This window comes from Kogia breviceps, chromosome X (genome assembly GCF_026419965.1).
Source record: "Kogia breviceps isolate mKogBre1 chromosome X, mKogBre1 haplotype 1, whole genome shotgun sequence".
Taxonomy (NCBI): Eukaryota; Metazoa; Chordata; class Mammalia; order Artiodactyla; family Physeteridae; genus Kogia; species Kogia breviceps.
The window spans coordinates 18,131,237-18,158,241 of NC_081330.1; the positions used below are offsets into that span (position 1 = coordinate 18,131,237).

Here is a 27,005-nt window from a genome sequence, read left to right on the forward strand (position 1 = left end):
GTGCTCTCCTCCATGGCTCTGAAGCTTAACCCCTCCAGCACCCACAGTCTCCGCCCATGAAGAGGCTTCTAGTGTGTGGAAACCTTTCCTCCTTCACAAGTCCTTCCCACTGGTGCAGGTCCCGTCCCTGTTCTTTTGTCTCTGTTTATTCTTTTTCCTTTTGCCCTACCCAGGTACATGGGGAGTTTCTTGCCTTTTGGGAAGTCTGAGGTCTTCTGCCAGCCTTCAGTGGGTGTTCTATAGGAGCAGTTCCACGTGTAGATGTATTTCTGATGTATCTGTGGGGAGGAAGGTGATCTCCATGTCTTACTGTCCCGCATCTTCCTCTTCTTCCCTAGGTACGATGATTCCGGCCCACCATTCCCACAACTGTCACGCCTTCGGCGGCCAGGGCCCCTCCAGAGCCGGCAGGCTCAGTGAGGCCACCCTCCCCTCAGTCTTCGGGCAGTTCCGTGACGGCAGAGGGAAGAGACCCCGAGCTGGGAGTTCCAGCTCTGCAGAAACGTCCATGGATATGCTTATAATAGTGCCTGGCTCATGGTAAGTTTCAATAAATGTTAGCATTGCTAGCTATTTTTGCTTCTCCAAACATAAATTGGTTCCTATATTTTATAAATGAGAAAATTGTTGACTAAAGCAATGAAGTGAATTGACTAAAGGTCACACAATTAATTAGAGACAGAGATGGATAGAAAACTCAGGGTTTATTACTTCCAGATCACTGACTTTTAGAAATTATCCATATGGTCTTTTGCTTGATGCTTGCTTTGAGGGCAAATGTATCAGAGTTGGTACTGAGCAGGATTTTGTCCAGGTCTTTGGGTAACTCAGAGTGACATGATATTGTTACCACTTTATTAAGACATCTATCTTTAGTTGGAGCTTGTTTCCCTGCCATTTAGAAAACAGTAATATTTAGGATAAAGAATGAGTTCTTATGAGAGTACTTAACTTCAGTCAGCCTTATAACGACTGAATGCATCCCTAATGTGTCATTTCTCAAATTGGTTAAAAGGAGGACCTAATGAGAGAGTGGACACCTTAGAAGCTGCCTGACTTTGGGCAAGTCACTTCAACTTTCTGGGGCTGTTTTTTTTTTTTTTTGTTTTTTTTTTTCTGTACAGACCATTTCTAAGGCCCATTCCAGTTATGACATTCTCGATTCTAGAGAAACTGTTCCTATTCAAAGCATTCTTTTTTGATAGTGGGTGATAAATATCTTTCCTGTATATGGAAGACAGCTAAGGAAGTTATGTTAAGTACTAGTAAAAGGGTGTCAGGAAAGATCTGGGTTAAGGTAAAAAAAGGAAACATTTGTGGATTCTGTACCTTAGTGTAGGGAGGTATCCTAACAGTCAAATGAGGCCCTTCGAAGACTGAACAGCAGGAGTTACTGTGGGCAAAGAGACAGAGGCAGGAGTTGGGGACTAAGCTGGTGGGAATACATTTCTCTGTTTCGGAAAGATTGTGACTAGTAGAAGACCTCTTCAGTAACTCTGCTTCTGATGCACTCTTGAAAGATCCTTAATCAGAGGATGAGCAAAATAAAGAGTGTGTAGTGGATTCCAAAGTGCTGACTGTAGTATAAGCAATTCCTCATCATAGTCCTTGGGTGCCTGTCTGGAATTATGCACAAAATTATAATCTTCATTTAGCAAGTAACAGTTCTGCCTTCTCCTTTTCCTTTATGTTACGAGGTAGACCTGAACCATGTGTTAGCAGAAAAAAAGGGAGATGAGGTTCTGGAGAGGACTGATTAGCCAAACATCTCATAATAGTCTTTAAACAGATTTATAAGGAAATTTGTCTTAACATTGAAATATGATGTGCTCATCTTCAATTGGAAAAATGTTCTTCCCACCTGTGATTCTTTGAGGTTGATCCCAAACAAACAGAGCACATCTTTTTCTTTTTTAAAAATTCACGCTAAATATTTATTTCTTGTAATTGCACAGTACCCAAGTGCGTCTCTGTATTTGGCTCTTGCTGTCAAATACAAAGGCAAGAATTTGCCTTTGAAAACTAAGGATCAGTAAAAGAAGAAATATAAGAAAAACACCTTAATGAGTGATCACTAAAGGGAACCCACAACACTGCCTTATTAACTTTGAAAGTATGTGTGAATACCAGATTGAAAAAATAAAGTAAGGTTTGAGACAAATGTCCCATCTTGCCTATGACAATACATTGGTAACAATATAAGCTGTAAGTTTAGAATAAAGGAAGGGAACCCTAATTAATGTAACATGCAGTAAGATTATTAAATGCTTTATCCCAGGTCCAGCAGTGCCTAGGGTACAGCAGGTACCCCATAAATATTTGTTGAAATAAAGAATGAATCAATGAATGCCTCCTTCTAGAGGTGGTTCAGACTAAATACTGTAAAATCATTCTTTCCCTCCAAATTCGAATATTTTCCATTTGAAACATATTAAAGAAAAGGGCTATGGTGTGACTACTAAGGGTCTAGGGTTTTAACTTTTGAATGGTTTATAAAGGAACTTACAGAATGCTTCTAACAGCTTTGTGTCTGGAGGTTTGTCCAGGCTCAGGAGGCATGATTAGCCTCAGTGCATTGTTCAAAGTTGAGCAGTTAACAATTATTTCTTACAAACCCCCCAAAGATGCTACACTGGGCATTGTTAAGAAGTTGGTAGACTTGACAGTTAACTTCACCTGAAACTTCCAGCTGTATGATGACATACTAATTGTAAACAATGGGGAAAATGTAGAACTCTTCCTCAAGATGAGAGTGGAGAAACTTTGAAGGCTTAAAAACAAGAAAAAAATGTTCTGTATGAGCAGAAGCCAAGCAGTGGGATTTAATTTCAAAAACTTTTTATGAGTTTCACACAAGAGAGTTGTACCAAATGTGCTCATTTAAATGACACAAATTTTAGAATATGAGACTTTATGATAAATGACCCCAATATAAAAAATGCAAATGCCCTGGGGGGAGATCTGGGTTCTAGTCTTCACTATGTCACAAACTTGCCTTATTACTGTAGTATGTCTATTAACCTCTTCCTGTTTCTGAAATGGTGAACAATAATCCTCACTCTAAGTACTGCATATGGGCATTGTAAGAACCAAATTATATACTGAGTATGAAAGACACTTGGAGATAAAGAAATATGCAAATTCATGGAATTATTTTATTATTTATTATTTTAAGGGTTTAAATAGAATCAGAACAAGCCTATAGATCTCAGGATTAGGTCTAAATTTCAGGTAGAATACACTGTGCCTTATCTTTTTTTTGGGTGGGGGAATATATATCCATAGATATATAGATTAGCTCAGTTACCTTTACAATAGACCTATGAAACACATAATAATTTTGTAGATTAAGAAATGGGCTTAAGGAGATAAAACAGTTTATACGGAAAGTGATAAGCAATGTGCCTAGAATATAAGAAGCACTTAACAAAAGGCAATTAGTATTATGGAAATTCTTTTGTTTGTTTGTTTATACTGCAGCTTCTTAATAGTCATCAATTTTATACACATCAGTGTATACATGTCAATCCCAGTCGCCCAATTCAGCACACCACCATCCCCACCCCACCGCGGTTTTCCCCCCTTGGTGTCCATGCGTTTGTCCTCTACATCTGTGTCTCAACTTGCCCTGCAAACCGGTTCATCTGTACCAGTTTTCTAGGTTCCATATACATGCGTTAATATATGTTATTTGTTTTTCTCCTTCTGACTTACTTCATTCTGTATGACAGTCTCTAGATCCATCCACGTCTCAACAAATGGCTCAATTTCGTTCCTTTTTATGGCTGAGTAATATTCCATTGTATATATGTACCACATCTTCTTTATCCATTCGTCTGTCGATGGGTATTTAGGTTGCTTCCATGACCTGGCTATTGTAAATAGTGCTTCAATGAATATTAGGGTGCATGTGTCTTTTTGAATTATGGTTTTCTCTGGGTATATGCCCCGTAGTGGGATTGCTGGATCATATGGTAATTCTATTTTTAGTTTTTTAAGGAACCTCCATACTGTTCTCCATAGTGGCTGTATCAATTTACATTCCCACCAACAGAGAGGAGGGTTCCCTTTTCTCCACACCCTGTCCAGCATTTGTTGTTTGTAGATTTTTGGATGATGGCCATTCTGACCTGTGTGAGGTGTGCTGTGTGTTCTCCCGGGAAGTTGTCCCTGGTTCACGGGACCTTGGCAGTGGCAGGCTCCCAGGAGAGGAGGTGTGGAGAGTGACCTGTGTTCACACACAGGTTTCTTGGTTGCATCAGCAGCAGCCTTAGCATCTCATGCCCACCTCTCTGGTCCGTGCTGATAGCCGCGGCTCGCCTGTCTCTGGAGCTCCTTTAACGGTGCTCTAAATCCCCTCTCCTCACAGTCCACCAAACAAAGAGGCAAGAAAAAGTCTCTTGCCTCTTTGGCAGCTCCAGACCTTTTCCCAGACTCCCTCCCAGCTAGATGTGGTGCACTAGCCCCCTTCAGGCTGTGTTCACGCAGCTATATCCAGTCCTCTCCCTGGGACCCGACTGAAGCCCGACCCTCAGCTCCCAGCCCCCACCCGTCCCGGCAGGTGAGCAGAGAAGCCTCTATTGTGCTGAGTGCTGGTCGCCACTGATCCTCTGTGCAGGAATCTCTCCGCTTTGCCCTCTGCACCCCTGTCGCTGCGCTCTCCTCCGTGGCTTTGAAGCTTCCCTCCTCCACCACCCACAGTCTCTGCCTGCGAAGGGCCTTCCTAGTGTGTGGAAACCTTTCCTCCTTCACAGCTCATTCCACTGGTGCAGGTCCCATCCCTGTTCTTTTGTCTCTGTTTTCTCTTTTTTCTTTTACCCTACCCAGGTACGTGGGGAGTTTCTTGCCTTTTGGGAGGTCTGAGGTCTTCTGCCAGCGTTCAGTAGGTGTTCTGTAGGAGTTGCTCCACATGTAGATGTATTTCTGATGTATTTGTGGGGAGGAAGGTGATCTCCATGTCTTACTCTTCCGCGATCTTGAAGCTCCTCCACTTTTTAAAATAGAGAATAGTCTATCCTACTTTCTAAAAAAAAATTTACATTTATTATTTTAATTTTTGGATGTCTTGGGTCTTAGTTCTCACACGTGAGATTTTCGTTGTGGTGTGCGGACTTCTCTCTAGTTGTGGCATGAAGGTTTTTTTCTCTCTAGTTGTGGTGTGTGGGCTTAAGAGTGCATGGGCTCTGTAATTGTGGTGCCCAGGTTACAGAGTACGTGGGGTCTCTAGTTGAGGTGCGTGGGCTTTGTTGCCCCGTGGCATGAGGGATCTTAGTTCCCTGACCAGGGATCAGAGCCACGTCCCCTGCATTGGAAGGCAGATTCTTTACCCCTGGACCACCAGGGATGTCCTATGTTTGCACCTTCTTGATAGAGTTGCTGTGAAGCAAAAATTTTGATAAAGTCCATTTTACCTATTTTTTTTGTTGCTGCTCCTGCTTTTGGTTTTATATAAAAGACTCCTATGCCAAACCCAGGATCATGAAGATGTACCGTATGTTTTCTTCGGAGAATATATAGTTTTAGCTCTGTCTTAGTCTATTCAGTTTGCTATAACAAAATAGCACAGAGTGGCTAGCATATAAACATTTATTTCTCACAGTTCTAAAGGCTGGAAAGTCCAAGATCACGGTGCCAGCATGACTACATGAATGCTCTCTCTTTGGTTCATAGCCTGCACCTTCTTGCTGTGTCCTCACATGGTGAAAAGAGTTAAGGATCTTTCTGGAGCCTCTTTTATAACGGTGCTAATCTATTCATGAGGGCTCCACCCTCATGACCTAAGTACCTCCTTGTTCCTATTTTCTAATACCATGATATTTGGGACTTAGGATTTCAACATGTTAATTTTGGAGGAACACATTCAGACCATAGAAAGCTCTTACACTTGATCCATTTTGAGTTACTTTTTGCATATAGTGTGAAGTGAGGTTTCAACTACATTCTTCTGAATCCAGTTTTTCCAGAACAATTTGTTGAAAACACCATTCTTTCCACATTCAGTAGTCTTGACACCCTTGTTAAAAATCAGTTGAACATAGATGCATGAATGTATTTTTGGACACTTGGTTCTATTCCATTTATCTATCATGTCTATCTTTGTGTTGGTAACACACTATCTTGATTACCATGGCTTTGTAGTAAGTCTTGAAATCAGGAAGTGTGAGTCCGACTAATTTGTTCTTTTTAGAGTTGTTTTGGCTATTCTGGGCCCCTCGAAATTCCATATGAATTTTATAATCAGCTTGTAATTTTCTACAAGGAAATAAGCTAGGATTCTGATAGAGACTGTATTGAATCTATAGATAAATTTCGGGAGTATTGCCATCTTAACAATGTTGGGTCTTCTGATCCATGAATATTGGGTGTTCTTCAACTTATTTAGATCTTCTTTAAGAATGTTTTGTAGTTAAGTATATTATTCCTTTAGATGCTTATTGACAATGGAACTGTTTTCTTAATTCCATTTTCAGATTGTTTATTGCAAGTGATTTTTGTATATTGATCTTGTACCTTGCAATCTTGCTGAACTTGCTTATTTGTTCCAATAGTTTTTTTCAACAGATTCCTTTCAGATTATGCCATCTGAGAATAGAGAAAATTTTACTCATTCCTTTCCTGTCTGTGTACATTTTATTTCTTTCAATTGGTAAATTGACTTGTCCAGAACCTCCATTATAATATTTAATAGATGTGGCAAGAGTGGACATCATTTGCATTTGCTTGTTCCTGATTTAGGGGGAAAGCACCCACTCTTTCTCCCATTAAGTATGATGTTATCTGTGGATTTTTCTTAGATTCTTTTTATCAGTCCAAGAAAGTTCCCTTCTATTCCAAGTTTGTTGGGTGTTTTTTGTTTTTGTTTTTGTTTTGTGGTACGAAGGCCTCCCACTGTTGTGGCCTCTCCCGTTGCGGAGCACAGGCTCCAGATGTGCAGGCTCAGCAGCCATGGCTCACGGGCCCAGCCGCTCTGCGACATGTGGAATCTTCCCGGACTGGGGCAGGAACCCATGTCCCCTGCATTGGCAGATGGACTCTCAACCACTGCGCCAACAGGGAAGCCCTGTTGGGTGTTTTTATTGTGGGGTGGAATGTTGAGCTTTTAATAAAAGAATAGTAGGGATTTTTAATGAGATTTATATCTTTGCCATTTGCATATAGACTGGAGGAACACATTTTAAGATTTTTTTTCTTTGTATGAAACGTTAGGTAGCATGATTCTTTAATCTTTTTTTTAAAAAAATATTTACTTATTTATGTGGCTGCACTGGGTCTTAGTTGCAGCATGCAGGATCTTCATTGCCACATGTGGGATCTTTAGTTGTGGCATGTGGGATCTTTAGTTGTGGTCTGCGGGATCTTTTTTAGTTGTGGCATGCAGGCTCATCATTGTGGCATGCAGGATCTAGTTCCCTGACCAGGAATTGAAGCTGAACCCCTGCATTGGGAGTGTGAGTCTTAACCACTGGCCACCAGGGAAGTCCTAATCTTCTAATAATGAACTTTAAGGGACTGTGCCAAGTTTTAGTTTTGTTAAGGATAGTGTGTCAATTGCTGCTGGCCCCAAGTTTGACACTGAAAAATATTTTGATGTGTAAAACTTTTCAATCAAATATTTTCTGCAGTGGACTTTGGCCCATGCCACACCAGAGCAAGGTCTACTCTAGCATGTTTAAACATTTGTGTGATGTTCTCATCAATTCCTTATCCTCCATGCTTACTAAGAAATGGGAAGAGGGACAAATTGTGTTAGGTGTTAAATGTCTTAAATTGATTTAATCTCTCTGTTGTTCTTGACAGGATAACTGGAAAGAAGTAAGGGGTCAATATTATCATTCCTAAGGTACAGATAGAGATGGGTTAACGAATTTAGTTACCCTGTCCATCATTTTATCACTGAATTCTCATTACTTCAGTTGTAATGAAAGGAAGAACTTAAGCTAAAGCATCCCCCAATTTTTTTTGAGCTGTGTCTTAGTTTGGGTTGCCGTAACAAACATCATAGACTGGGTGGTTTAAACAACAGATACTTAACTCCTTACAGTTCTGGATGCTGAGAACTCCAAGGTCAAGGTGCCATATGAGTTGGTTCATGGTGACGACCCTCTTTCTGGTTTGTATACAGATGCCTTCTTGCTGAACCTTCATATGCAGGAGAGATAGTTTTCACTCTCATGTCTCTTATAAGGGCTCCACACATGTGACATAATTACCTCTGAAAGGCTCCACCTCCACAAACCACCACATTAGGCACTAGGGCTTCAACTTGTAGATTTTCAGAGGACACAAACAAGCTGAAAGTTTAAAAAGAAAGAGATATGTAGTTAACACAATATTCCCCTCAAAGATGTTTTGTTATGGCTAATCTGTGAGAAGGGTTGGGGCAAAGGGACTCCAATTCTCCTCTAGATGACTTTAATTCCACTATTGACATCTAAGTACATCTAAGAACACTAGCAACAAGGATAACTAATATTTGCATAACCTTATGTAGTTTATAGAATATTTTTATACTTACCAATATTCCCCCAGTATCAAAGCCATAAAGCATCCATTCCATAATGTAGTGTGAGGGACACCTTAAGGTGTGGCTTATAGGAAATGATGGAAGTTCCCATAATAGATATTGAGATAAAAGTTTTTGATGTTTGTTCACAACATCCTTAATTTCCATAATAGCCCTTAAGAATCTTCTAGTCAAGAAGTATACTTAAGGTCCAGACACTTGTCATTGTTGTTGTTTTAAATTCTCTATAAAGTTTTTATTAACTTCCAATGAAAGAATCAAACTCTACCATATACAGAAGCCATAGATTTGCCTTTTGTCTGAGGACGTAAATCTTGGCTTCTACCAGGCATCTCGGTGAAAGATGACGGAATATGTACTTTAGCGTTTTTTTCGGGGGGGGTCCCCTTCAAGTCCACCTGGGGTTTACACCTTTTAATGGACAGATTCTAAGTCTAATGCAGCTGAAACTTCCTTGAATGGCCATAACGCTGGGTAAAAGCTAAGAGGACCTGGGCTTCATATTTGAACCAAACAGATTCAAGGGCTCAGGCAGAAGGCATGAACAAGTTATCAGTTTTTACTTTTTCTGACAATGAATTTTGTCTGAAAAAACTATTTTTATGATCAGCAGTGGGCCAGATTGGATAATACATTATATAGACTCTCTGAGGCCAGAAATTAATATTTTCAAATTGAGATGAAATAGTTTCCTCAGGAAATGTACTTTTCTTATCATTTACAGATTTAGACTCTTTAGATTGTAAGCTTTACATTCACTCTCTCACACATTCATCCATTTCACTCATTCATAGAAGAATTTATTGACTGCATACTGTTTTTTCAGCTTGCCTCCAATGATTTCTTTGAAAGGTGACCTATTTGGAGCGCTTCTAAAAATACTGGTGAGTTGATTGATATTTTTAAGTGCAGTCTGAATGCATCAAGTCTGAAGGTTGTTGGAAAGAGGTTTGGAAACAGGCTCATCACTCCTGCCATTTCCTCTGCTGAGAATTTTCAGGGAACATCCTAAAAACTAAGGGCCAGAGGAAATGCCACCTGTGGTGCTCCACATTCCCTCTCACAAATTCACGATATATGCCTGGGATGGGGTTCACAGTGCCCATGCTTGTTTGTCCGCATGGAGCCTCTTCTTGCCCTTTGGTTTCAGCTTTTGTGTCATGCAGGCCCTTGGCAGTTAACGTCACAGCTTCCCAGGTGACCGAGTATGGATGATTTTATACTCCTTATGAAAGTCAGCATAGAATAGAGATTTCAAAGACGAGTGAAGGAAACGTTTCCACAGCAGGTATTTTGGCTGTTCTGATGTCCTTTCTTTTGGATAGCAGAGAAGCCAACTTCTCGGATAAAAGACCATCCATGATTTCCCTGAGAAGTTGTGCACAGTCAAGTATTCATGTTATATCAATGCACTTTCCCTGCCCATTAAGTGGAATCATCTGAGTCTCCTCATATAAGTCAGGCTAACCAAATTTTTTTTTTCTGTAGTACAGGGGCCTCTCACTGTTGTGGCCTCTCCCGTTGCGGAGCACAGGCTCCGGATGCGCAGGCTCAGCGGCCATGGCTCATGGGCCCAGCCGCTCCGCGGCATGTGGGATCTTCCCGGACCGGGGCACGAACCCATGTCCCCTGCATCGGCAGGCGGATTCTCAGCCACTGCGCCACCAGGGAATCCCAAGTGTTTTGTTTTGTTTTTTTTTTTAGGCTAACCAAATTTTTAAAGAAAATATTCAAATCCATTCGACAGTCTTTTAACTCAAGATGGACAATTGTATCCTTGATGTCACTTCACCATATCTTCCTAATACCATCAAAATGTCAGAATAACTATAAAAGTGAAAATAAACCTGCAATAGCACTGGGGAATATGGAGTAAAACTGTAGAAGTGAAAACTATTAGACCACGGAACAAATTTAAGTTAATTTGGGCAAATAAAAAGCACCTGGGCCAGTGTTCATGATGAAAGTAGACAGAGACAAGGATCCTGCAATCTAAGTTGGGGAAAGGACAGAGGAACTGGCAAAGCAATTTTCTTTTCTCTGAAACCCTGGAAAAACAATGCTCGGAACTAACAGAGACATGAACTCTGAAAGGACCATGGGAGAGAACATGAATGTGGTGTACATTTATTGATTTCTTTGCAATTTACCCTGTGGATTTTCATCTTGGCCAGTGAAAGAGAGGTGAATATGGAATTATCATAAGTAGAGTCTGTGACCTATGGAGATTTATTGCTTCCTCATAACGCATACATATCCACAGGGTAGAATATTGGGGAGAAACGTTTCTTAGAAAAAAATTAAGTTTCTGGTTATCCAAGCTCACTATTCCAGCACTTCTCTTCACAGTATATTCTCAACCTAAGATTGCTCCCTATTAAAAGATGAGTGACAATCAAAAATGAATCAGCAGGGCATGTATGCTAAGATATTATAATGGAGATGAGGAAAAATATTACAACAAATGAGGCAGCTGAAGCATACATAACAAGAAATATGCCCAAAGCAGAATAAAATGTTGAACAAAGACTTCACTCTCAAATAAAATAAATTAAAGAAAATATGGAATTTCTGAAACAGGACCTCAAAGATGAGCTCCATAAATTCAGAGAAAAGCTAATAATCAAACAATAGGAAATGACAAATGAACTGGTAGAGGTCAAGAAAGATATGTAATGCTGTCTACAAGAGACCCACTTCAGACATAGGGACACACACAGACTAAAAGTGAGGGGATGGAAAAGGATATTCCATGCAAATGGAAATCAGAAGAAAGCTGCAGTAGTAATTAGCCTATCAGACAAAATAGACTTTAAAATAAAGACTATTACAAGAGACAAAGAAAGATACTACATAATGATCAAATGATCAAAGGATCAATCCAAGAAGAAGATATAACAATTGTAAATATTTATGCACACAACATAGGAGCACCTCAATACATAAGGCAATGCTAACAGCCATACAAGGGGAAATCGACAGTAACATAATCATACTAGGGGACTTTAACACCCCACTTTCACCAATGGACAAATCATCCAAAATAAAAATAAAGAAACACAAGCTTTAAATGACACATTAAACAAGATGGACTTAATTGACATTTGTAAGACATCCCATCCAAAAACAACAGAATACACTTTCTTCTCACGTGCTCATGGAACATTCTCCTGGATAGATCATATCTTGGGTCACATGTGAAGCCTTGGTAAATTTAAGAAAATTGAAATCGTATCACATATATGAGACTAGATATCAATTATAGGAAAAAAATCTGTAAAATATACAAACACATGGAGGCTAAAAAATACATTTCTTAATAACCAAGAGATCACTGAAGAAATCAAAAAATACCTGGAAACAAATGACAATGAAAACAGGATGACCCAAAACCTATGGGATGCAGCAAAAGCAGTTCTAAGAGGGAAGTTTATCGCAATACAAACCTACCTCAAGAAACAAGAACCATCTCAAATAATCTAAACTTACACCTAAAGAAATTAGAGAAAGAAGAAGAAAAAAATGCCAAAGTGAGCAGAAGGAAAGAAATGATAAACATCAGATCAGAAATAAATGAAAAAGAAATGAAGGAAATGATAGCAAAGGTCAATAAAACTAAAAGCTGGTTCTTTGAGAAGATAAACAAAATTGATAAACCATTAGCCAGGCTCATCAAGAAAAAACAAGAGAAGACTCAAATCAACAGAATTAGAAATGAAAAAGGAGAAGTAACAACTGACACTGCAGATACACAAAGATTACTACAAACAACTATAGGCCAATAATATGGACCATCTGGAAGAAATGTACAAATTCTTAGAAAAACACAACCTTCTGAGACTGAACCAGGAAGAAATAGAAAATAAAAACAGACCAGTCACAAGCACTGAAATTGAAACTGTGATTAAAAGTCTTCCAACCAACAAAAGCCCAGGACAAGATGGCTTCACAGGCAAAATCTATCAAACATTTAGAGAAGAGATAACACCTATCCTTCTCAAACTCTTCCAAAATATAGCAGACGGAGGAATACTCCCAAACTCATTCTACGAGACCACCATCACCCTGATACCAAAACCAGACAAAGATATTACAAAAAAAGAAAACTACAGGCCAATATCACTGATGAACATAGATGCAAAAATCCTCAACAACATACTAGCAAACAGAATCTAGCAGCACTGTAAAAGGATCATACACCATGATCAAGTGGGGTTTATCCCAGGAATGCAAGGATTTTTCAAATACTCAAATCAATATACTTAATCAAATATACTCAAATCAATCAGTGTGATACACCATATTAACAAATTGAAGAAAAACCATATGATCATCTCAATAGATACAGAAAAAGCTTTTGACAAAATTCAACACCCATTTATGATAAAAAACTGTCCAGAAAGTAGGCATAGAGGGAACTTACCTCACCATAATAAAGCCCATATCCGTTAAACCCACAGCCAACATCATTCTCAATGGTGAAAAAGTGAAACCATTTGCAGTAAGATCAGGAACATGACAAATTTGCCCACTCACACCACTATTATTCAACATAGTTTTGGAAGTTTTCGCCAGAGCAATCAGAGATGAAAAAGAAATAAAAGGAATCCAAATCTGAAAAGAAGTAAAACTGTCACTGTTTGAAGATGACAGGATATTATACATGGAGAATCCTAAAGATGCTACCAGAAAACTATTAGAGCTAATCAATGAATTTGGTAAAGTAGCAGGATACAAAATTAATGCACAGAAATCTCTTGCAGTCCTATACACTAATGATGAAAAATCTGAAAGAGAAATTAAGGAAACACTCCCATTTACCATTGCAACAAGAAGAATAAAATACCTAGGAATAAACCTACCTAAGGAGACAAAAGACCTGTATGCAGAAAACCATAAGACACCAATGAAAGAAATTAAAGGATGATACAAACAGATGGAGAGATATACCATGTGCATGGATTGGAAGAATCAACATTGTGAAAATGACTATACTACCCAAAGCAATCTACAGATTCAATGCAATCCCTTTAAAACTACCAATGGCATTTTTCACAGAAGTAGAACAAAAAGTTTCACAATTTGTATGGAACACAAAAGACCTCAAATAGCCAAAGCAATCTTGAGAAAGAACAACGGAGCTGGAGGAATCAAGGTCCCTGACTTCAGTCTATACTACAAAGCTACAGTAATCAAAAGAGTATGGTACTGACAGAAAAGCAGAAATATAGATCAATGGAACAGGATAGAAAGCCCAGAGATAAACTCACACACATATGGTCACCTTATCTTTGATAAAGGAGGCAAGAATATACAATGGAGAAATGACAGCTTCTTCAATAAGTTTTGAAAACTAGACAGCTACATGTAAAAGAATGAAATTAGAACACTCTGTAACACCATACAAAAAAATAAACTAAAAATGTATTAAAGACCTAAATTTAAGACCAGACACTATAAACTCTTAGAGGAAAACATAGGCAGAACACTCTATGACATAAATAACAGCAAGATCATTTTTGACCCACCTCCTAGAGAAATGGAAATAAAAACAAAAATAAACCAATGGGACCTAGTGAAACTTAAATTCTTTTGCACAGCAAAGGAAACCATAAACAAGATGAAAAGACAACCCTCAGAATTTGAGAAGATATTTGCTAATGAAACAACTGACAAAGGATTAATCTCCAAAATATACAAGCAGCTCATGTAGCTCAATATCAAAGAAACAAACAACCTAATCCAGAAATGGGCAGAAGACCTAAATAGGCAATCTCCAAGAAGATGTACCAATTGCCAACAAACACATGAAAGAATGCTCAACATCACTAATTATTAGAGAAATGAAAATCTAAACTACAATTAGTTATCACCTTACAGTGGTCAGAATGGCCATCATCAAAAAATCCACAAATAGGGCTTGCCTGGTGGAGCAGTGGTTGAGAATCCGCCTGCCAATGCTGGGACATGAGTTTGTGCCCTGGTCCGGGAAGATCCCACATGCCGTGGAGCGGCTGGGCCCGTGAGCCATGGCCGCTGAGCCTGCGCGACCGGAGCCTGTGCTCCACAATGGGAGCGGCCACAACAGTGAGAGGCCCACGTACCACAAAAAAAACAAAAACAAAAAAACCCAAAAATCAAACCAAAAATATCCACAAATAATAAATGCTGGAGAGGGTGTGGGGAAAAGGGAACCCTCCTGCACTGTTAGTGGGAATGTTAATTGATACAGCCACTAAGGAGAACAGATCATTGCATATTAGTGTCTTACCCACTGGACCACCAGGGAAGTCCCCCGAATTGCTTTTCTAACCCAGACATGTTGAATTATAGACCTGAAAGTGAAGTCTGGGAATCTGCATTCTTTTCAAGTTTCCAAAGTGATTTTTATGCACACAAAAGATTGAGAATTACTGGCAGAGACTGGAGAGGAAAGTTTTCTATGTCTTCTTAAGCTGGAATATCACCAATATCAAAACCTGACAAAAATAGTATAAAAAAAGCCCTCATATCAATCTTAATATTGATGGCAATATCCTAAATAAAATTTTAGCAAATAGAATAAAGCAGCACAAGTGGAGCTCATTCCCAGAAAGCAATGATGGCTCAGTATTAGAGAATCTATTCATATGATTAATAATATTAGCATAATGAATTCCAAATTCTTCAATATTACAAATAAGGCCTTCCATGATATGCTTCTGACTGCTTCTGCAGACACAGCTTTTAACACTCAGTGTGTCACACTTTGAACTCCAAAAATAATGAATGGTTTTATCACTCCTCTCACACACACACCATATGGTTTCTCACTACAATGTATTCTCATCTCCCAAATTTTCTTCTTACTCCAATTATTATTATTATTATTGTTATCATTATTATTTGTGTATGTTTGTGTTAAAAACACTTAATATAAGACCTACTCTCTTAGGAAATTTTAAGTACACATTACAGCATTGTTATCTATAGGCACTATGTTGTATAGAGATCGCCAATACTTGTTTATTTTGCATAACTGAAACTTTGGACCCTTTGATCATCACCTCCTTTTTTCTCCCTCCACTCAGCCCCTGGAAACCACCATTCTACTCTCTGCTTCTATGAATTTGACTATTTTAGATTTCTTATATAAGTGAAATACAATATTTGTCTTTCTGTGTCTGGTTTATTTCACTGAGCATAATGTCCTCCAGATCCATCCATGTTGTTACAAATGGCAGGATTTCATTCTTTTTAAAGGCAGAATAACATTTCCCTGAATGGTAATACAACATTTTATTTATCCATTCATCTGTCGATGGATATTTAGGTTGTTTCCATATCTTGCCTATTGCTACATGCGTTGTTTAAGGTAAGTTTCAGTTTGGGCACTGCCAACTCAAACATGGCTTTCCTGACACAACACGAGGTATATTTTGGCCTGTTTCTTAGAATATTCCAAGCATATATCACACATATACACACATGTTATATATACAGACTATTCCAGTGATTGTGCTATAGACACAGTGGTGAATACTGACTGCCTTTAAGGAGCACTCAGTTTCTTTGAAGAAGCCATCGCATAAATATATCATTACAGTGCCATGTGATATACACGTGGAATAGAGTCTGCATTCATTAAATATATTTGAATAATGAATGAGTGTCAGTGGGAGGCAAATTTGTTCCACATGGGCCCAGATGCATGTTCAGGATGAATTTTTCATTCTCACCTTGTGGTTAATATGTTAACAATATCATTTATTGATTTTTTTAGGCCAATCACTCTTGACTGCTTGGGATAACTTCAGCTTGATCATTGTATATTAGTATTTTTACATATCTTTTGACTCAATTAACTCTTTTCAATTTTAAGATTTTCTTTTTTTTTTTTTTTGTGGTACACGAGCCTCTCACTGTTGTGCCCTCTCCCATTGCGGAGTGCATGCTCCGGACACGCAGGCTCAGTGGCCATGGATCATGGGCCCAGCCACTCTGCGGCATGTGGGATCCTCCCGGACCGGGCCACGAACCCGTGTCCCCTGCATTGGCAGGCGGTCTCCCAAGCACTGAGCCACCAGGGAAGCCCAAGATTTTCTTTTAATCTAGGTCATGAGAGAGAATGGCCTATGAATTTCCCTTCTCATTGTGTCTTTTTCTGGTTTGGATAGCAAGATTATAATAACTTCAAAAAATGAGTTAGAGAGTATTACCTATTTTATTTTTTAAAAGTATTATTTCAGATGGAAATAATCTGCTCCTTGATATTTTGGTAGAAAACACCAACAAGAACATTTGGGTGTGGTGTTTTCTTTGTGGGAAAGTTCTTAATACTGCTTCTATTTTTTAAATAGTTATTGGACTATTAAGACTGTATATTTCTAATAAATTTTGGTAATTTATATGTAACTAGAACTTTGTTTTTTTCACTTTTTGGCATAAAGCTTTTAAAACAATTATCTTATTATACATTTAATCTGTGTGGTATCTGTAGTGATGACCCACTTTTCATTACTAGAATGATAGTTTTTGCCTTCTATTTTTGTTAGGATAAATTTTACCAAAGGATTGCCAATTTTGTTAATCTTTCCAAAGAAGCAAACTTTGGTTTTGTATATTCTTTTTAATCTCCTTGTTTTTTATTTCATTGTCTGTTTTTCTTATCATTGCTGTCTCCTTCCTTTTATTACATTTTCATCTTGTTTATTCAAATTTCTTAAGAAAGATGAATAGCATATTTTGAGATACTTTAAGTAAATTGATTAATTGATATCATTTTCTAATAAAAACATGTAAGACAATAACTTTCCTTCTAAGTACCTGCTATTCATATCTATGAAGCATTTTATTATTATTGACTTCTAAGTATTTTAAAACTATCAGTGTTATTCTTCTTTAATCTGTGACTTTGAAAGGTGCCTTTAAATTTCCAAATGTAAGGAATTAAACAATTTTTTGTTATTGACATCTAACTTGTGTTTTAGTCAGATACCAATTCTCTGAAACGTGACTTTCTTAAACCCTTAGTATAATTAATATTTGTATATGTTCTGTGTATGTATGAGAATAATTGGTATATTCTAATTGTTTTTGTTAACATCTTTATTGGAGTATAATTGCTTTACAATGGTGTGTTAGTTTCTGCTTTATAACAAAGTGAATCAGTTATACATATACATATGTTCCCATATCTCTTCTCTCTTGTGTCTCCCTCCGTCCCACTCTCCCTATCCCACCCCTCTAGGTGGTCACAAAGCACGGAGCTGATCTCCCTGTGCTATGGGGCTGCTTCCCACTAGCTAGCTATGCTACGTTTGGTAGTGTATATATGTCCATGCCACTCTCTCACTTTGTCACACCCTACCCTTCCCCCTCCCCACATCCTAAAGTCCATTCTCTAGTAGGTCTGTGTCTCCATTCCCTTCTTACCCTTAGGTTCTTCATGAACTTTTTTTCTTAGATTCCATATATATGTGTTAGCCTATGGTATTTGTTTTTCTCTTTCTGACTTACTTCACTCTGTATGACAGACTCTAGGTCCATCCACCTCACTGCAAATAACTCAATTTCGGTTTTTTTATGGCTGAATAATATTCAATTGTATATATGTGCCACATCTTCTTTATCCATTCAACCAATGATGGACACTTAGGTTGCTTCCATGTCCTGGCTATTTTAAATAGAGTTGCAATGAACATTTTGGTACATGACTCTTTTTCAATTATGGTTTTCTCAGGGTATATGCCCAGTAGTGGGATTGCTGTGTCATATGGTAGTTCTATTTGTAGTTTATTAAGGATCCTCCATACTGTTCTCCATAGTGGCTATATCAATTTACATTCCCACCAGCAGTGCAAGAGTGTTCACTTTTCTCCACACCCTCTCCAGCATTTATTGTTTCCAGATTTATTGATGATGGCCATTCTGACCGGTGTGAGATGATATCAAATTGTAGTTTTGATTTGCATTTCTCTAATGATTAATGATGTTGAGCATTCTTTCATGTGTTTGTTGGCAATCTGTACATCTTATTTGGAGAAATGTCTATTTAATTCTTCTGCCCATTTTTGGATTGGGTTGTTTGTTTTTATGATATTGAGCTGCACGAGCTGCTTGTAAATTTTGGAGATTAATCCTTTGTCAGTTGCTTCATCTGCAAATATTTTCTCCCATTCTGAGGGTTGTGTTTTGTCCTTGTTTATGCTTCCCTTTGCTGTGCAACAGTTTTTAAGTTTCGTTAGGTCCCATTTGTTTATTTTTTTTTTATTTCCAGTTCTCTAGGAGATGGGTCCAAAAGGATCTTGCTGTGATTTATGTCATAAAGTGTTCTGCCTATGTTTTCCTCTAAGAGTTTGATAGTGTCTGGCCTTATATTTAGGTCTGTAACCCATTTTGAGCTTATTTTTGTATATGGTGTTAGGGAGTGTTCTAATATCATACTTTTACATGTACCTGTGCAGTTTTCCCAGCACCACTTATTGAAGAGGCCGTCTTTTCTCCACTGTATATTCTTGCCTCCTTTATCAAAGGTAAGGTGACCATATGTGCGTGGGTTTATCTCTGGGCTTTCTATCCTGTTCCATTGATCTATATTTCTTTTTTTGTACCAGTACCATACTGTCTTGATTACTGTAGCCTTGTAGTATAGTCTGAAGTCAGGGAGCCTGATTCCTCCAGCTCCATTTTTCTTTCTCAAGATTGCTTTGGCTATTCGGGGTCTTTTGTGTTTCCATACAAATTGTGACTTTTTTTTTTCTAGTTCTGTGAAAAATGCCAGTGGTAGTTTGCTAGGTATTGCATTGAATCTGTAGATTGCTTTGTTTAGTAGTCATTTTCACAATGTTGATTCTTCCAATCCAAGAACATGGTATATCTCTCCATCTATTTGTATCATCTTTAATTTCTTTCATCAGTGTCTTATAATTTTCTGCATACAGGTCTTTTGTTTCCTTAAGTAGGTTTATTCCTAGATATTTTATTCTTTTTGTTGCAATGGTAAATGGGAGTGCTTTCTTAATTTCTCTTTCAGATTTTTCATCATTAGTGTGTAGGAATGCCACGGATTTCTGTGCATTAATTTTTTATCCTGCTACTTTACCAAGTTCATTGATTAGCTCTAGTAGTTTTCTGGTAGCAGCTTTAAGATTCTCTATCATGTCATCTGCAAACAGTGACAGCTTTACTTCTTCTTTTCTTATTTGGATTCCTTTTATTTCTCTTTCTTCTCTGATTGCTGTGGCTAAAACTTCCAAAACAATCTTGAATAATAGGGGTGAGAGTGGGCAGCCTTGTCTTCTTCCTGCTCTTAGTGGAAATGGTTTCAGTTTTTGACCTTTGAGGATGATGTTGGCTATGGGTTTGTCATATATGGCCTTTATTATGTTGAGGAAAGTTCCCTCTATGCCTACTTTCTGCAGTGTTTTTTTTTTTTTTTTATCATAAATGGGTGTTGAATTTTGTCAAAAGCTTTCTCTGCATCAGTTGAGATGATCATATGTTTTTTCTCCTTCAGATTTTTAATATGGTATATCACATTGATTGATTTGCATATATTGAAGAATCCTTGCATTCCTGGGATAAACCCCACTTGATCATGGTGTATGATCCTTTTAATGTGCTGTTGGATTCTGTTTGCTAGTATTTTGTTGCGGATTTGCATTTATGTTCATCAGTGATATTGGCCTGTAGTTTTCTTTCTTTGTGACATCTTTGTCTGGTTTTGGTATCAGTGTGATGCTGATCTCGTAGAATGAGTTTGGGAGTGTTCCTCCGTCTGCTATATTTTGGAAGAGTTTGAGAAGGATAGGTGTTATCTCTTCTCTAAATGTTTGATAGAATTCGCCTGTGAAGCCATCTGGTCCTGGGCTTTTGTTTGTTACAAGATTTTTCATCACAGTCTCAATTTCAGTGCTTGTGATTGGTCTTTTCATATTTTCTGTTTCTTCCTGATTCAGTCTTGGCAGGTTATGCATTTCTAAGAAGTTGTCCATTTCTTCCATGTTTTCCATTTTATTGGCATAGAGTTGCTTGTAGTAATCTTACATGATCTTTGTATTTCTGCAGTGTCAGTTGTTACTTCTCGTTTTTCATTTCTAATTCTATTGATTTGAGTCTTCTCCCTTTTTTTTTTGATGAGTCTGGCTAATGGTTTTTCGATTTTTTTTATCTTCTCAAAGAACCATCTTTTAGTTTTATTGATCTTTGCTATCGTTTCCTTCATTTCTTTTTCATTTATTTCTGATCTGATCTTTATGATTTCTTTCCTTCTGCTAACTTTGGGGGACTTTGTTCTTTCTCTAATTGCTTTAAGTGCAAGGTAGGTTGTTTATTTGAGATGTTTCCTGTTTTTAAGGTAGGATTGTATTGCTATAAACTTCCCTCTTAGAACTGCTTTTGCTGTATCCCATAGGTTTTGAGTCGTTGTGTCTCCATTGTCATTTGTTTCTAGGTATTTTTGATTTCCTCTTTGCTTTCTTCAGTGATCACTTCATTATTAAGTAGTGTATTGTTTAGCCTTCATGTGTTTGTATTTTTTACAAATCTTTTCCTGTAATTGATATCTAATCTCATAGTGTTGTGGTTGGAAAAGATACTTGATACAATTTCAATTTTCTTAAATTTTGCCAAGTGTTGATTTTGACCCAAGATATGATCTCTCTTGGAGAATGTTCCATGAGCACTTGAGAAAAATGTGTATTCTGTTGTTTTTCGATGGAATGTCCTATAAATATCAATTAACTCCATCTTGTTTAATGTATCATTTAAATCTTGTGTTTCCTTATTTATTTTTATTTTGGATGATTTGTCCATTGGTGAAAGTGGGGTGTTAAAGTCCCCTAGTATGATTATGTTATTGTCGATTTCCCCTTGTATGGCTGTTAGCATTGCCTTATGTATTGAGGTGCTCCTATGTTGGGTGCATAAATATTTACAATTTTTATATCTTCTTCTTGGATTGATCCCTTGATCATTATGTAGTGTCCTTCTTTGTCTCTTGTAATAGTCTTTATTTTAAAGTCTATTTTGTCTGATATGAGAATTGCTACTCCAGCTTTCTTTTGAGTGTATTCTAATTGTTGTGTACAGAATTCAACCTTTGTCCATTAGATTATGGTTGTTCATAGTATTTTAGGAATCATTAATATTTAATTTTTATCTGAATTACCTGTCCATAATCAAGAAAAGTTTTGTAGAAATCTCCCCAGTATGATGTCAGGATTGTTCATTTCTCCTGTATATTTATTAAGTTTTTTGCTTTATAGATTTGAGGTTAATTTATTAGATTTATAAAAGCTCAGTATTTTTTAATTAAATTTTTTTGAATTTACAATGTTGTATTACTTTCAAGTGTACAACAGAGTGATTCAGTTATATAGATTCTTTTCCATTATAGGTTATTCCAAGGTGTTGAATATATAGTTCCTTGTGTTATATAGTAGGTCCTTGTTGTTTACCTATTTTATATGTAGTATTGTATATATGTTAATCCCAAACTCCTAATTTATCTCCCCCCCACTATCCCCTTTGGTAACCACAAGTTTGTTTTCCATGTCTGTGGGTCTATTTCTGTTTTGTAAACAAGTTGATTTGTATCCATTTTTTAGATTACACCTATAAATGGTATTGTGATATTTGTCTTTAGCTGTGTGACTTACTTCACTAATGTGATAATCGCTAAGTCCATCCATGTTGCTGCAAATGGCATTATTTCATTCTTTTTAATGGAACAGTAATATTCTATTGTGTATATATATATATATATATATATATATATATATATATATATATATATATATATATAACATATCTTTTTTATCCATTCATCTGTCAATGGACATTTAGGTTGCTTCCATGTGTTGGCTGTTGTAAATAGTGCTGCTGTTTGGGGTACATGTATCTTTTCAAACGATGGTTTTCTCTGGGTACATGCCCAGAAGTGGTATTACTGTATCACTCCCAGGATGGTGGCTCTATTTTTAGTTTTTTAAGGAACCTCCTTACTATTCTCGATAGTGGCCACACCAATTTACATTCTCACCAGCAGTGTAAGAGGGTTTCTTTTCTCCACACCCTCTCCAGCATTTATTATGTGTAGACATTTTAATCATGGCCGTTCTCCCTGGTGTGAGGTGATACCTCACTGTAGTTTTGATTTGCATTTCTCTAATAATTGAGCATCTTTTCATGTGCCTGTTGGCCATCATTTTGACTTCTTTGGAGAAATGTCTATTTAAGCCTTCTGCTTATTTTTTGATTGGGTTGTTTGTTTTTCTTGATATAAAGCTTTCTGAGCTGTTTTATAGTTTGGAAATTAATCTGTTATCTGTAGCATCATTGGCAAATATTTTTTCCCATTTTGTGTGTTGTCTTTTTGTTTTCTTTGTGGTTTCCTTTGTTGTGCAAAAGCTTTTAAGTTTAATTAGGTCCCATTTGTTTATTTTTGCTTATTTTTGTTTTTATTTCCATTAGCCTAGGAGACGGATACAAAAATTATTGCTACAATTTACGTTAAAGTGTGTTCTCCCTGAACTATGGAAAGCATACTGAAGTAATAACATGGTAAGAAGGTATGTGTATAGAAAGAGAAGGACTCCTGATTTATCTATTCTGGATATCTGTCTTGGGTGGTGATACGTTTGTTCATGAGGCCAGATGGTGCGAACAAGTCATCTTTAGAATGTTGATCCTGAATTTATGAGGACGAGATTGCACTGAGATAACCACACTATCTCACTGGGTTCTTCTTTGGAACCAAGAGGAAGAGGGCCTGAAGCAGGGACTGAGATTATGGCCAGCCCAGTGGCCAGATCAAAGCCGAGTGAATCAGTTGCGCAGGGAGGCAAATTGCCACCTGGGCCAATTTCACTCAACAACCAAGATGGCGGAGAGATGTGACCACCGCCAATGAGCTCTGATTCGTGTAGGTGGAGCTACAGGTGTCCCTCTTTCTCTGTGGTGGCTAAGAGGGGAAAGAGCTGTGGCTAAACAGACCCAAAGTGTAACATTTCCTGGGGGGGGGCCCACTGGACTTCTCCAGGAGTAGAGCACTGACACAGCCTGTAGCAGTCTGACCTGAGTGGGTTCTGGTCATTGGAAAAGTAAGTGGACTCCGCCTGAAGAGTTCATTTTCCTCCGTGAAGTTTCCTCTTCCTGTGGCTAGGGGATGTGAGCAGCAATGACTCAGTGCTGTCTAATTACCTCTGCCTTTGGTGACCCCCACATCCCAAGGGGTGAGGGCTCAGGGACCCCTCCCCCCAGGTCAGGGAAGATCTTTCACTGGCATCATTCAAAGGAAGATGAGGCCATTTTAATCGGGTACACTCATCTCTAGGTGAGTGTGGAGACTCTGTGACAGGAAGGAAAATAATTGCATTTTCTCCCAAAGCTGCCGGAAATAATTTTTACTTTAATGGTGAAACAGAACTCTTTACATCTCTGGATGTTTTACACTGTAGGCTGTAATGAGCAAGAAAATGTCTTTCTTTTAATAGCTAGTCGTCTGATGCTTTGTGCCTGGCAAGGTAAGTTGATGTGGCAAATTATCATTGTGGAAGGGAGATTGAGCCAGGAATAGCATCCTTGCTTTGTCCACTGCGTCACTTAGCTCGTTAGTGTAGCAAGAACACTGGCACTTGTTTGCAACAGGACATTTTTGAAAGTGTGGCGCTCACCAGCACAACCCCACACGGATGCAGGAAGAGAGGGAAGACCTCCTGCCCCAACTTCTCCCAGTTGCACCCGACTGCTTTAGCTGAATGCACTGGTGTCACCTTTGTTAACAGTCATACCCTTCACCGCCCTCTCTTCCATCTGTCTCCCCACCTCTCTCCTGCTCACCCCCAGCAATTCCCAGGAGTCCCAGGGAGCTTGGATTAGTCTTTCTACTGTAGTGAGCATGATCTAGGGTTTTCTCTCAAGAGCAGGGATTTCTCTAGAGAGGGACTGAGCATGAGTGGGCAGGGAGAGATGGCAGAGATAAATGGGTACTCACACCACATGCCCAGAGTCATAATGTCCACTGGGACCAATGCTGAGCACTTGCATCCTCTTACTTTGGTCCCTTCTTGTAACTCCATCTCCCTTAGCGTCTTTATTTTCTCTTTGTGGGTACGCATATTTTTCCAGCGTGTCAGCATAAAGTTGGGGTGCCCTTTAAGCTGAAATGTCTGCCTCATTCTTCTTTCTTTTATGGGTGGAAACAACCCTTAAGCTTCTCTGCACTAAACATTCTTTACCTGTGAGGAGGTGTCCATGTTCATAATGAAATGTCTATGATGTTTTGAATGTCCCTTTACTTGGGAAGTCTTATTCACAGTAAGTGCTTCTGAAAGTCCTACATTTCAGATATTTAACACTTTAATATATTTAGATTTACCCTGTGTTCATCAGTTTTTAATAGAATCATTACTTTCCCTCCAATAATGGTTTCTTATCCAGTTAGCTGCAATTCAGTGTCCTCGGTAGTTAACATAAGCATTTTTCAAAAAAGACTTATTTGAGCACACAGTTTCAATTTTGTTCCAAAATTAGCAATGAAAATTAATATTAGGTATTATTTTATTTTTCAATATTAATATATTCTATCAAAATCATTTGAAATTATTCTTAGGAAGGACTTCCAGTGTCATCTCATGAACATTTTATTTACTCCTGTTGAAATTAAAGCTCATAATTTACTGATTTCTCACCTCCTAATAATTTATTGGAGGAGCATGGCCATTGCTCAGTGAAGAAAAGCAGTTGACTTTGCATAAAATCATATTGACCATGGGAAATGCGTTTGTATAGCAGCAGAAGAGAACTCATTCTTTTTCCTATTTTGGGTCCCTCTGAAATCTACCTAGGATTTATAACTTTAGATGGGGACAGACCAGCACAATGCAGTTAAAACTTCATCAAATGGCTGTAACACTGGACAAAAGTCAGTAGGACCAGGTTTCTCCTTCGAATCAATCAGATTCAAGGGCTCAGGCAGAGGACATGAATGTTATTTTTTTCTTTTTCCTATAGTGAACTTTGTCTGGAAACGCTAGTTTATAAACATATATCAAACGGATGAGGAAATACATTATAGGCACTCTTGAGGTCAGAAATTAGTATTTTCAAATTGAGATGAACTAGTTTCCTCAGGAAATGTACTTTTCTTATCATTTACAGATTTAGACTCTTTAGATTGTAGGCTTTTCATTCGCTCTCTCACACATTCATTAATTTTACTCATTCATAGAAGCATTTATTGAGTGCCTGCTGTTTTTTCATCTTGCCTCCAATTATTTCCTTTAAAGGTGACCCATTTGGAATACTTCTAAAAATACTGGTGAGTTGATTGATATTTTTAAGTGCAGTCTGAATGCATCAAGTCTGAAGGTTGTTGGAAAGAGGTTTGGAAACAGGCTCATCACTCCTGCCATTTCCTCTGCTGAGAATTTTCAGGGAACATCCTAAAAACTAAGGGCCAGAGGAAATGCCACCTGTGATGCTCCACATTCCCTCTCACAAATTCACGATATATGCCTGGGATGGGGTTCACAGTGCTCATGCTTGTTTGTCCGCATGGAGCCTCTTCTTGCCCTTTGGTTTCAGCTTTTGTGTCACGCAGGTCCTTGGCAGTTAACATCCCAGCTCCCCAGGTGACCGAGTATGGAAGATTTTATACTTAGGAAAGTCAGCATAGACTAGAGATTTCAAAGACCAGTGAAGAAACATTTCCACAGCAGGTATTTTGGCTGTTCTGATGCCCTTTCTTTTGGATAGCAGAGAAGCCAAGAGGGAGGGGATATGGAGATATACGTATACAAAAAGCTGAGTTACTTTTTTATACAGCAGAAGCTAACACAACATTGTAAAGCAATTACACCCCAATAAAGATGTTAAAAAAATACAAACAACTCCTTGGTTAAAAGAGAATCCGTGATTTCCCTGAGAAGTTGTGCAGAGTCAGGTGTTCATGTTCATTCAATGCACCTTCCTTGCCCATTAAGTGGAATCATCTGAGTCTCCTCATGTAAGTCAGGCTAACCAAATTCTTTAGAGAAGATATAAAGTTAGCAAAATATTTAATTTGTATTACTCATGCTAAATGGTGTATCTGACAGAAGTGTTCACTTACTGACTAGTGAAAAGATGGCATGTAGAGATAACTCATATTTACATTTGAGAATTAAAAGGATAAAGTTATTTATCCATATAATCAAAGTTATCATGAAGTAGGGGGTGGGAGTTCAAGGAGAAAGAGCAACTTACAGTCAATTATGTGTGAAGATGGTATTTTTGAAGGAACATTAATTTCTTTTCTCCATCTTAATTTTTCTTTTTTAGGGAGATTGGGATTGACACATATACACTGTTTTTTAAAAAAATATTTATTTATTTTTGGCTGCATTAGGTCTGTTGCTGTGCACGGGCTTTCTCTAGTTGCGGTGAGTGGGGGCTACTCTTTGTTGCGGTGCACGGGCTTCTCATTACGGTGGCTTCTCCAGTTGCGGAGCACGGGTTC

The 27,005-nt window shown here is 38.1% G+C and overlaps 1 long non-coding RNA gene across 1 annotated transcript in view; it reads left to right on the forward strand.

Annotated features, from left to right (window-relative positions):
* The first annotated feature begins 456 nt into the window (after positions 1 to 456).
* The window catches only part of LOC136793460 (uncharacterized), a 274,292-nt gene continuing 247,743 nt past the window's right edge, over positions 457 to 27,005 (forward strand). The window contains exon 1 of the long non-coding RNA XR_010838724.1: positions 457 to 540. This is a non-coding gene — a long non-coding RNA (uncharacterized lncRNA). The remainder of the gene's footprint in view (positions 541 to 27,005) is intronic.